We start from the raw sequence: 12,091 nt of genomic DNA on the forward strand, positions 1-12,091 counted from the left end.
AGCTGTTGAATGGCTCTTTATTTCTCACACAGAGACTAATTTTATTTTTTTAAAGAAACCACTTTATTGAGATATGTTCTTGTTATATACACACACACACACACACACACAAAATCATTGCATTCTCAACTTAGTGATTCTAGCTGAAAGCTGCAAGTTGGAGGAGGGTACAGCATAGGACTATGACTCCTCTACCTAGTCAGGACAGATTGGACACTTGACCCATTTTTGGAGATGGCCAGATACTGTTGACTTGCTGTGTTTGACTCTCTGAATTAGTTGCACTTTGCAACAATATTCTGGTAGCCTGACTGTACTTCCCTCACCTTTCTCCTGGTACCCACACCCTATTAAGATACTTTGTGTAATAAATACAGATGTCTCCAGAATAGCATTTTTTGTGAGTTCTCACTGAATAAATAGAGGAAAATGAGCAAGGATTATATAAACATACTTTAAAACTTTTTGAAAATGGAGGATTTGGTTAGAATGTGATTTTAAGTCATGTAAAAATTGTTTTTCTGTGAAAGTGCTCTGGTCCTTTTTTCATAAAACTCATTCAAATGAATGGTCTGGATGAGACCAAAAAAATCGCAGAAAAACATAAATTATGATTATTGAATGAGACACACTGATTTTGTGACAACTGAGGGGAAAAAAGAAACAGGCACCCGAGGAGGTATGGGGAGTGGTGGTAGTAAGGCATTACAGAACACCTTTGTTTTCAGAAGAACTCCTGGAAGCTTTCTCCCTCTCCCCAATAAAAGTGCCAATGTTACCTTTCAAACTTCTGAAAATGCTTTGAATTTAAACTGACTACTGGCCCTAAGATCACATCAGACCATGCTAAGAGATAGCAGGGGCTATCCTATTGCACCTACCATGCAAAGAACCTCCAGATGTCATCCACACTCACAAAGCAGATGATCTGGTGACATGGACAAGCAAAACTGCTTGGAACTTATTACCTTCCAGCAGTCTCTCTAAAAAAAACAAGTACTAAACTGAATTAATTGGACCAGACTGGAAACCCTGGGGCAGAAGTCCCCCTGGTAGGAAGTCACATTGGGGGCCTATGTAGTAAGCAGCCCCAGTAAGAATCTTGGGCACTCAGCCTCTAATGAAATTCTTGGTTGACAATACTTCACAGATAATATCACAACTCATTGCTGTAGGAAATGTGTGCAGTGTGATATCTCTTAGAGAAGACTCTTGGAAGTTTTGACCTGGTTTCCTGTGGCCTTTATTCATAGGCCGTTTAACTTTGCTTATTTTTCATTGTATCCTTTTACCATAATAAATCTTGGCTCTCAGTATGACTGTATGCTGAGTCCCATGATCAGCTGCGAATCTCTGAATTTAGGGGTGGTCTTGGGCATCCCCATACAGTTGATGTTCAGAGGAATATTGTTTTTTTTAATAATAAATTTATTTTTTATTGGTGTTCAATTTGCCAACATACAGAATAACTCACAGTGCTCATCCCGTCAAGTGCCCCCCTCAGTGCCCGTCACCCATTCACCCCCATCCCCCACCCTCCTCCCCTTCCACCACCCCTAGTTCGCTTCCCAGAGTTAGGAGTCTTCATGTTCTGTCTCCCTTTCTGATATTTCCTACCCATTTCTTCTCCCTTCCCTTCTATTCCCTTTCACTATTATTTATATTCCCCAAATGAATGAGAACATATAATGTTTGTCCTTCTCCGATTGACTTACTTCACTCAGCATAACACCCTCCAGTTCCATCCACGTTGAAGCAAATGGTGGGTATTTGTCATTTCTAATGGCTGAGTAATATTCCATTGTATACATAAACCACATCTTCTTTATCCATTCATCTTTCGATGGACACCGAGGCTCCGTCCACAGTTTGGCTATTGTGAACATTGCTGCTAGAAACATTGGGGTGCAGGTGGCCTGACATTTCATTGCATCTGCATCTTTGGGGTAAATCCCCAACAGTGCAATTGCTGGGTCGTAGGGCAGATCTATTTTTAACTCTTGGAGGAACCTCCACACAGTTTTCCAGAGTGGCTGCACCAGTTCACATTCCCACCAACAGTGTAAGAGGGTTCCCTTTTCTCCCCATCCTAACATTTGTGGTTTAATGCCTTGTTAATGTTCCCCATTCTCCTGGTGTGAGGTGGTATCTCATTGTGGTTTTGATTTGTATTTCCCTGATGGCCAGTGATGCAGAGCATTTTCTCATGTGCATGTTGGCCATGTCTATGACTTCCTCTGTGAGATTTCTGTTAATGTCTTTTGCCCATTTCATGATTGGATTGTTTGTTTCTTTGCTGTTGAGTTTAATAAGTTCTTCAAGGATCTTGGAAACTAGCCCTTTATCTGATACGTCATTTGCAAATGTCTTCACCCATTCTGAAGGTTGTCTTTTAGTTTTGATGACTGTATCCTTTGCTGTGCAAAAGCTTCTTATCTTGATGAAGTCCCAATAGTTCATTTTTGCTTTTGTTTCGTTTGCCTTCGTGGATGTATCTTGCAAGGAGTTACTGTGGCCGGGTTCAAAAAGGGTGTTGCCTGTGTTCTCCTCTAGGATTTTGATGGAATCTTGTCTCACGTTTAGATCTTTCATCCATTTTGAGTTTATCTTTGTGTATGGTGAAAGAGAGTGGTCTAGTTTCATTCTTCTGCATGTGGATGGCCAATTTTCCCAGCACCATTTATTGAAGAGACTGTCTTTCTTCCAGTGGATAGTCTTTCCTCCCTTATCGAATATTAGTTGACCATAAAGTTGAGGGTCCACTTTTGGATTCTCTATTCTGTTGCATTGATTTATGTGTCTGTTTTTGTGCCAGTACCATACTGTCTTGATGACCACAGCTTTGTAGTACAACCTGAAATCTGGCATTGTGATGCCCCCGATATGGTTTTCTTTCTCAATATTCCCCTGGCTATTCGGGGTCTTTTCTGATTCCACACAAATCTTAAAATAATTTGTTCTAACTCTCTGAAGAAAGTCCATAGTATTTTGATAGGGATTGCATTAAACGTGTAAATTGCCCTGGGTAACATGATCATTTTCACAATATTAATTCTTCCAATTCATGAGCATGGAATATTTTTCCATCTCTTTGTGTCTTCCTCCATTTCTTTCAGAAGTGTTCTATAGTTTTTAGGGTATCGATCCTTTACCTCTTCGGTTAGGTTTATTCCTAGGTATCTTATGCTTTTGGGTGCAATTGTAAATGGGATTGACTCTTTAATTTCTCTTTCTTCAGTCTCATTGTTAGTGTATAGAAATGTCATTGATTTCTGGGCATTGGTTTTGTATCCTTCCACATTGCCCACTTGCTGTATGAGATCTAGCAATCTTGGGGTGGAGGCTTTTGGATTTTCTACGTAGAGTATCATGTCATCGGCGAAGAGGGAGAGTTTGACTTCTTCTTTGCCAATTTGAATGCCTTTAATGTCTTTTTGTTGTCTGATTGCTGAGGCTTGACTTCCAGTAGTATGTTGAATAGCAGTGGTGAGAGTGGACATCCTTGTCTTCTTGTTCCTGATCTTAGGGGAAAGGCTCCCAGTGCTTCCCCATTGAGAATGATATTTGCTGTGGGTTTTTCGTAGATGGCTTTTAAGATGTTGATGAATGTTCCGTCTATCCGTACACTCTGAAGAGTTTTGATCAGGAATGGATGCTGTATTTGTCGAATGCTTTCTCTGCATCTATTGAGAGAATCATATGGTTCTTGATTTTTCTCTTGCTTATATGATGAATCACATTGTTTGTTTTATGAGTGTTGAACCAGCCTTGTGTCCCGGGGATAAATCCTACTTGGTCATGGTGAATAATTTTCTTAATGTATTGTTGGATCCTATTGGCTAGTATCTTGTTGAGAATTTTTGCATCCATGTTCATCAGGGATATTGGTGTATAATTCTCCTCTTGGTGGGGTCTTTGTCTGGTTTTGGAATTAAGGTGATGCTGGCCTCATAGAATGAATTTGGAAGTACTCCATCTCTTTCTATCTTTCCAAACAGCTTTAGTAGAATAGGTATGGTTTCTTCTTTAAACGTTTGATAGAATTCCCCTGGGAAGCCATCTGGCCCTGGACTTTTGTGTCTTGGGAAGTTTTTGATGATTGCTTCAATTTCCTCCCTGGTTATTGGCCTCTTCAGGTTTTCTATTTCTTCCTGATCCAGTTTTGGTAATTTGTGGCTTTCCAGAAATGCGTCCATTTCTTCTAGTTTGCCTAATTTATTGGCGTATAGCTGTTCATAATATGTTTTTTAAAATCTTTTGTATTTCCTTGGTGTTGGTAGTGATCTTCCTTTCTCATTCATGATTTTATTAATTTGAGTCTTCTCTCTCTTCTTTTTAATAAGGCTGGCTAATGGTTTATCTATCTTATTAATTCTTTCAAAGACCCAACTCCTGGTTTTGTTGATCTGTTCCAGGGTTCTTCTGGTCTCGATTTCTTTGACTTCTGCTCGAATGTTTCTTAACTCTCTTCTTCTGCTGTTGTTAAGTCCTCTTGTTGGATAGATCCTTTAAGTATGATATAGTGCTCCTCTTCATCTCTCACTATAGTCCGGGGTAAATTTTAGTTTATCTGATATAAGGATGGCTACCCCTGCTTTCTTTTGAGGACCATTTGAATGGTAAATGGTTCTCCAACCCTTTATTTTCAGGCTGTAGGTGTCCTTCTGTCTAAAATGAGTCTCTTGTAGACAGCAAATAGATGGGTCCTGCTTTTTTTATCCAGTTTGAAACCCTGTGCCTTTTGATGGGGTCATTATGCCCATTCACGTTCAGAGTTACTATTGAAAGATATGGGTTTCGTGTCATCATGATATCTATTCAGTCCTTGTTTTTGTGGATTGTTCCACTGGACTTCTTCTTAAAGGGGTATTTTAAGAGTCACCCTTAAAATTTCTTGCAGAGCTGGTTTGGAGGTCACATATTCTTTCAGTTCCTGCCTGTTTTGAAAGCTCCTTATCTCTCCTTCCATTTTGAATGAGAGCCTTGCTAGATAAAGTATTCTTGGTTGAATGTTCTTCTCATTTAGGACCCTGAATATATCCTCCAGCCCTTTGTGTCTTGCCAGGTCTCTGTGGAGAGGTCTGCTTTTACTCTAATACTCCTCCCCATAAAAGTTAGAGATTTCTTGTTTCTTGCTGCTTTAAGGATCTTGTCTTTATCTTTGGAATTTGCAAGCTTAACTATTAAATGTCGAGGTGTGAACGGTTTTTATTGATTTTAGGGCGGGATCAATTTCCTGGATCTGAATGCCTGTTTCCTGTCCCAGATTAGGAAAGTTTTCAGCTAGGATTTGTTCAAATACATATTCTGGCCCTCTGTCCCTTTTGGCGCCCTCGGGAACACCAATTAAACGTAGGTTTTTCTTCCTCAGGCTGTCCCTTATTTCCCTTAATCTATCTTCATGGTCTTTAAATTGTTTGTCTCTTTTTTCCTCAGTTTCCCTCTTTGCCATCAACTTGTCTTCTATGTCACTCACTCATTCTTCCACCTCGTTAACCCTCGTTGTTAGGACTTCTAGTTTGGATTGCATCTCATTCAATTGATTTTTAATTTCTGCCTGATTAGCTCTAAATTCTGCAGTCATGAAGTCTCTTGATTCCTTTATGCTTTTTCCTAGGGCCACCAGTAGCTGCATAATAGTGCTTCTGAATTGGCTTTCTGACATTGAATTGTAATCCAGATTTTGTAAGTCTGTGGGAGAGAGGACTGTTTCTGATTCTTTCTTTTGAGGTGAGGTTTTCCTTCTAGTCATTTTGCTCAGTGCAGAGTGGCCAAAAACAAGTTGTATTGGGAAAAGGAGAAAAAGAGAGTAGAGAAAGAAGGAAAGAAAAGAGAAAAAGAAAAAAGGAAGAAAAAAAGAAAAAAAGAAGAAAAAGAGAAATCAAAAGAAAGAAAAGAGAAAAAAGGGTGGGGAAAGCAAACAAATCAAAAAGAAAAAAAAACACTGGGGAGTATCTTCTGATTCTGTTTACTTTAAGTCCCTTGACTTCCCCTGGAACTTGTCCGTCTAGTTGGTCTTCTGGGGGAGGGGCCTGTTGTGCTGATTTTCAGGTGTTAGCGCTTGGGGGAGCTGCTCTGCCCCCTGCCTGGTGCAGGGCTCAGTGGGTGTTGTTGACCCCGTGAGGCCCCAGGAGGAACAACCACAGTGGCCGGGGCCAGCTCTGGAGTCGTGGTCAGCTCCCACAGTAACTACAGAGCTCTCAGTCTGCAGGGGCCTGGAGGCTCCGGGGGCGGGGCCGCTGATTTTCTCAGCTCGGGGCAGGAGTGTCCTTGCTGTCCTGGGCCCTCCTGGCCTCTGCCTGTCCCGGGGGGAGGCCACATCCTGGGCTGTGTCCCCGGCGCCCTGTGCTCCTGGGCCTGTGCTGTTAGATTCGTGCTCCCGGTGGCGCAGCCCCCTCCGCACGGAGCCTCTTCCTCTGCCCAATCCCCTCCGAGCTGCTCCCGCCCCGCAGCCCCCTCCGGAGCCGCCGCCCGAGCCCCTCCGAGCTGCTCCGGGTCCCGTCGTGGGCGCTGCAGCCCTTAGGGAGCTCGGCGCACTCTCCTGGGCACGCAGTTGCTCTGTTACTGTCCCGGGGAGCCCGAGGGCATCCCCGCCCTCCTTGGGTCCTGCTCCAACTCCCTGCGAGCCCCTTTCCACCCGGGAAGATTGGTGAAGCTCCTGCTTCTCCGGAGGGAGCTTTCCTGTCCTGGGGGCACTCGCCCCAGCCTTAGCCGGGCTCCTCGCGGGGCCCCTCCCCCTTGGATGCCTTTTGTTTCTTCTTCCCTGTCTTCCTACCTTGATAGAAGCCGAACTCTTCTCACTGTAGCATTCCAGCTGTTCTCTCTTTAAATCTCAGGCCAAATTCGTAGATTTTCAGGATAATTTGAAGGTTATCTAGGCAATTTGGTGGGGACAGGTGATTTGGGGACCCTACTCTTCTGCCATCTTGCCCCTCCTCCCATGCGCTGCAGTCCTTTAGGGAGCTTGGTGCACTCTCCCCGGGGCGCAGGTGTCTGTTAGTGTCCCAGGGAGCAGAGGGCATCTCCGCCCTCCTGGGGTTTTGCTCTAACTCCCTGCCAGCGCCTTTCACCCCGGGAAGATTGGTGCAGCTCCTGCTTCTCCCGGCTGGAGCTTTCCTGTCCTGGGGGCAGTTGCCCGGGCCTTAGCCCAGCTCCTCGCGGGGCCCCTCCCCCTTGGATGCCTTTTGTTTCTTTATTTCTTTTTTCCCCGTCTTCCTACCTTGATAGAAGCGCGAACTCTTCTTACTGTAGTATTCTAGCTGTTCTCTCTTTAAATCTCAGGCCAGATTCGTAGATTTTCAGGATGATTGCAAGGTTATTTAGGTAATTTGGTGGGGACAGGTGACTTGGGGACCCTACTCTTCTGCCATCTTCCTTATTCAAAAGGAATATTGTTATATTATTATTACATTATTTGTATCAGGTGATTAGGATAAAGATTTAAGCAAACTAGGCTTTATTCTGGATTTGGTGGTGTCAGAAGGGGGCGGATTTGACTTTGTATCTTTTGTGAATTTTTAAATTTAAGTATATGTAACGTACAATATTACATTAGTTTCAGGTGTGCAATGTAGTGATTTGACAAATTTATACATTATGTGATGTTCACTACAGGTGTAGCTATCATCTGTCACCATACATTGGTTATTACAATATCATTAACTATATTCCTTATACTGTGCTTTGTATTCCCATGACTTATTCATTCCACAACTGGAAGCCTGTATTTCTCACTCCCTTCCAGCAACCATCAGTTTTGTTCTCTGTATTCATAGGTCTGATTCTGCCTTTTTTGTTTATTCATTTTCTTTAGGATTCCACATATGAGTGAAATCGTATCGTATTTCTTTCTCAGTCTCACTTATTTCACTTAGCATAATACCCTCTAGGTCCATCCATGTTGTCTCAAATGTCACAATCTCATGATTTTTTATGGCTGCATAATGTTCTATTGTGTAAATGTGTGTCTATAAACACATACACACATATATATTGTGTAAATGTTAATATACGTATATATACACACATATATATATGTGTGTATACACACACATACACACCACATCTTCCTTATCCATTCTTCTATTAGTGGACATTAATAGCAAGTATCAGAAAGAGAAATTTAAAAAACACTATTTGCAATTGCATCAAAAATAATAAAATACCTAGCAATAACCTTAACCAAAGAAATGAAAGACCTGTAAACTGAAAAATATAAAACACTAATGACAGATATTGAAGATGACACAAACAAATGGAAAGATATCTCAAGCTCATGGATTGGAAGAATTGATATTGTTAAAATGTCCCTGTCACCCAAAGTAATCTGCAGATTCAATGAAATCCCTATCAAATACCAACAGTATTTTTCACAAAACTAAAACAAATAATACTACAAGTTGTATGGGACCACAAAAGACCCTGAATAGCCAAAGCAATCTTAAGAAGCAAATAAATAAAACAGGAGGTATCACAATTTCAGATTTCAAGATATACCACAAAGCTATGGTCATCAATACAGGATGATACTGGCAGAAGAATAGACACATAGATCAAAAGAACAGAATAGACAGCCCAGAAATAAACCCACGCTTATATGGTCATTTAATCTATGATAAAGGATCAGGAATATACAATGGGAAATAAATATATGGATATATAAAGATATAAATGTGAGACCTTAAAACATAAAAATCCAAGAAGAGAACACAGGCAATAATTCTTTGACATTGGCTGTAGCAACCTTTTTTTTAAAAAAAAAAAAGATTCATTTATTTGAGAGAGAGTGTGTGTGCATGAGAGTTAGTGGGGGGAGGGACAGAGGCAAAGAATCTCAAGCAGATTCTGGGCTGAGTGTAGAGTCCTATGTAGGTCTGGATCTCACCATTCTGATATCATGACCTGAACCAAAGTCAGGAGTCAGTTGCTTAATCGACTGAGCTAAAGGCACCACAGCTGTAGCAACTTTTTTCTACATATGTCTCCTCAGGTAAGGGAAACAAAAGCAAAAATAAACTACTGGGACTATATCTAAACAAAAAGCTTTTGGACACAAAGGAAACTATCAACAAAAGAAAAGGCCCCTGAAGGGGAGAAGATATTTGCAAATGATAGATAAGGGATTAATATCCAAAATATCTAAAGAACTTATACAACTCAACACCAAAAAACCAATCTGATTTGAAAATGAGCAGAGGGCCTGAATAGACATTTTTCCAAAGACATACAAATGGCCAAAAGGCAAATATACAGATGATCAACTTAGTATCTTTCTAAATGTGTTATTTCAAAATAAAGCAAAAACTAATTGGTAAAGTAGCATCATTTATACATACTGGCCAGGACAGGAGAGTTTTTGGTCATTTTTGTGCTTTGGAGAATGTCCATGTATTTTTCTGTGTTCAGACATGATTATAGAGTAGTGTCTTTTTTAGTCCATCACTGTCACAGAATGACCTTCTCCTATGATGATGTTGTGAGATTGTTTATGTGCAACAGGAGAGCACCAAGGACTACCTGTGTGCCAGGACAGCTCCCAATGTCAATAGATTGTTTTCTTTTACGCAAGATGATGATATGTAGCAGTTTTTCCTGTTGTTGGAAGAATTTTGATAATTTTTCCTAGATGATTTTTATAAATTTAATGTGGGATAGAATGTGGGAAGGGACTTAGAGCTGTAATTTATTTCCAAATTGATTGATTATATGACCCATAGTCATACATCTAATTGTACACTGGTCATCATAGTTCCTTCTTTACCCCACCCCATTCAAACTCATCTCATTCTTCCCCAGGAAAAGTCAGAATTGATCCAATTTTAAAACAATGCACACTCTTCATAGAGATTTTGAAAATCCAGAACTAGAACACAAAAAATCTGTAAGAAGTCATATCACCTATAGATCTTCATTGGTGATATTTTAGTGTTTTACTCCTTCTCTTTTGTTTGTGTATTTGAATGTAAAAAGGCTTGTTTTTTTTTGCATTTGTCTTTACTATGGAAGCAAAAATAACAAGGTGAAGGGGTTGAGGGCCTTCTTTTTCTGTGGGTTTTTTTTTGGGGGTGTTGGTAATTATAGCTGACATTATAGCTGCAAACTTAAGCTCTTTTTGAAAATTTTTTAACCATAATATTTGTTAAACATAGATAAGAAGAAAGCATAGATGTTATTGAACAGATTTTTGTACAGCACTCTACTAGTGGTCATCCGTATTAGATCTAATTAATCCTCCATATAAAAGAGGCTTGGAAGTCACATTTCCAGCGTCTAAAAAGTTCCTTCGGCTGCATTATTTCCTCTTACAGGATTAAGTTTTCTCAGGCTTACTTAAGATCTCCCCTCTAGATCAATCCTCAGTAAACCCCTCTGATATAGAAATTTTGGAGCTGCTACCACAGGGAAGATTGGTGGTGCTGGAAGTTTGCTAAATCTAATCTTTCATTGGACAAAAATTGCCAATGAGAGCTACTCAACAAATAAGGTGATTAGAAGGTCATTTGCACAAGGGGCTTATGGCACATCCTCCTTTTACCAATGCAGCTAGAAGGGAAGGCCATTTAATCCATTGCTCCCGGGATCCCTGGGTGGCGCAGCGGTTTGGCGCCTGCCTTTGGCCCAGGGCGCGATCCTGGAGACCCGGGATGGAATCCCACATCGGGCTCCCGGTGCATGGAGCCTGCTTCTCCCTCTGCCTGTGTCTCTGCCTCTCTCTCTCTCTCTCTCTCTCTCTCTGTGACTATCATAAACAAAAAAATATATTTAAAAAAAAGAAATGTACTAATCCGTTGCTCTGGCTCAGCTTTAGGCCTGCTCTAGTATTGTGCTGCAAGACCCCTCCGCCTCTTCATCCACCTCAGGCCAGTTTCCACAGTGGCCATGGCTGCAGCTGTTTCCGCTTCAACTTCTTCCTCCATCTTAGACCCTGCCAGTGCCCACTGCCTGAGCCATAGCCATCTCTTCCACTTCTTGTGAATCCTTTTCCTATTAGAAAGCTAACAATGGTGGATAGGGAGCAGGACAAGATGGCGGAAGAGTAGGATCCCCAAGTCACCTGTCCTCACCAACTTCCCTAGATAACTCTCAAATCATCCTGAAAACCTACGAATTCAGCCTGAGATTTAAAGAGAGAACAGATGGAATGCTACAGTGAGAAGAGTTTATGCTTCTATCAAGGTAGGAAGATGGAAAAAAATAAAAAAGCATTCAGTTGGGGGAGAGGCCCCTGCGAGGAGCCGGGCTAAGGCCAGGCGGCAAGTGCCTCCGGGACAGGAAAGTCCAGTCCTGGAGAAGCAGGAAATTACCAATCTTCCTCGACGGAAAGGTGCTCGTAGGGAACTTGGGCAGGATCCCAGGAGGGGCAGTGGAGCCCTCAGATTCCCGGGGTCACTAACAGAGGAAGTGCGCCCAGGGGAGAGCACCCCACACACTGAGGACCGAACTCCCTACAGGCCTAGAGTGCGCGCCCGGCGGGGCGCCGGGAGATGCAGCTCAGGCAGCGGCTCCACGTGGAGGAGGCTACTCAGGCCTGGGAGCGCCTCAGGCGGCAGATCCGCCTGGAGGGGGCTGCGCAGCCCGAGGAGCGCAATTCCAGCGATGCAGACCCCAGAGCCCAAGGCGCCAGGGGACACAGCTCAGGATCCCATGCTCCCCTTGGGACAGGCAGAGGCCGGGAGGACACAGGACAGCAAGGACACTCCTGCCGCCGGGCACCCCTGAGCTGTGCAGATCAGCGTCCCCCGCCCCAGGAGCATCCAGGCCCCTGCGAACTGGGAGACTGTGGTAGTTACTGCTGGAGCTGACTCCGGGCTGGATAGCTGGCCGCTGCCACTGTTGTTGTTCCTTCTGGTGTAACCGTGTGCCTGGGACTGAACAGGGCTGCCAGGGAGCAGAGGACTCACAGGATAAACAGTTCCCACTGAACCATGCACCTGCCAGGGGGCTGAGCAGCTCCCCCAGGTGCACACACCAGAGAATCAGCACAGCAGGCCCCTACCCCAGAAGACCAGCAGGAAGGACAGGGGAAGAGTAAGTTCTTAACCAAGCAACGCTGGTAAGCTCTAGGGGAAGTTGAAGGACTTACAGTATATAA

Source organism: Canis lupus, chromosome X, assembly GCF_048164855.1.
Source record: "Canis lupus baileyi chromosome X, mCanLup2.hap1, whole genome shotgun sequence".
In the NCBI taxonomy this organism is placed as follows: Eukaryota; Metazoa; Chordata; class Mammalia; order Carnivora; family Canidae; genus Canis; species Canis lupus.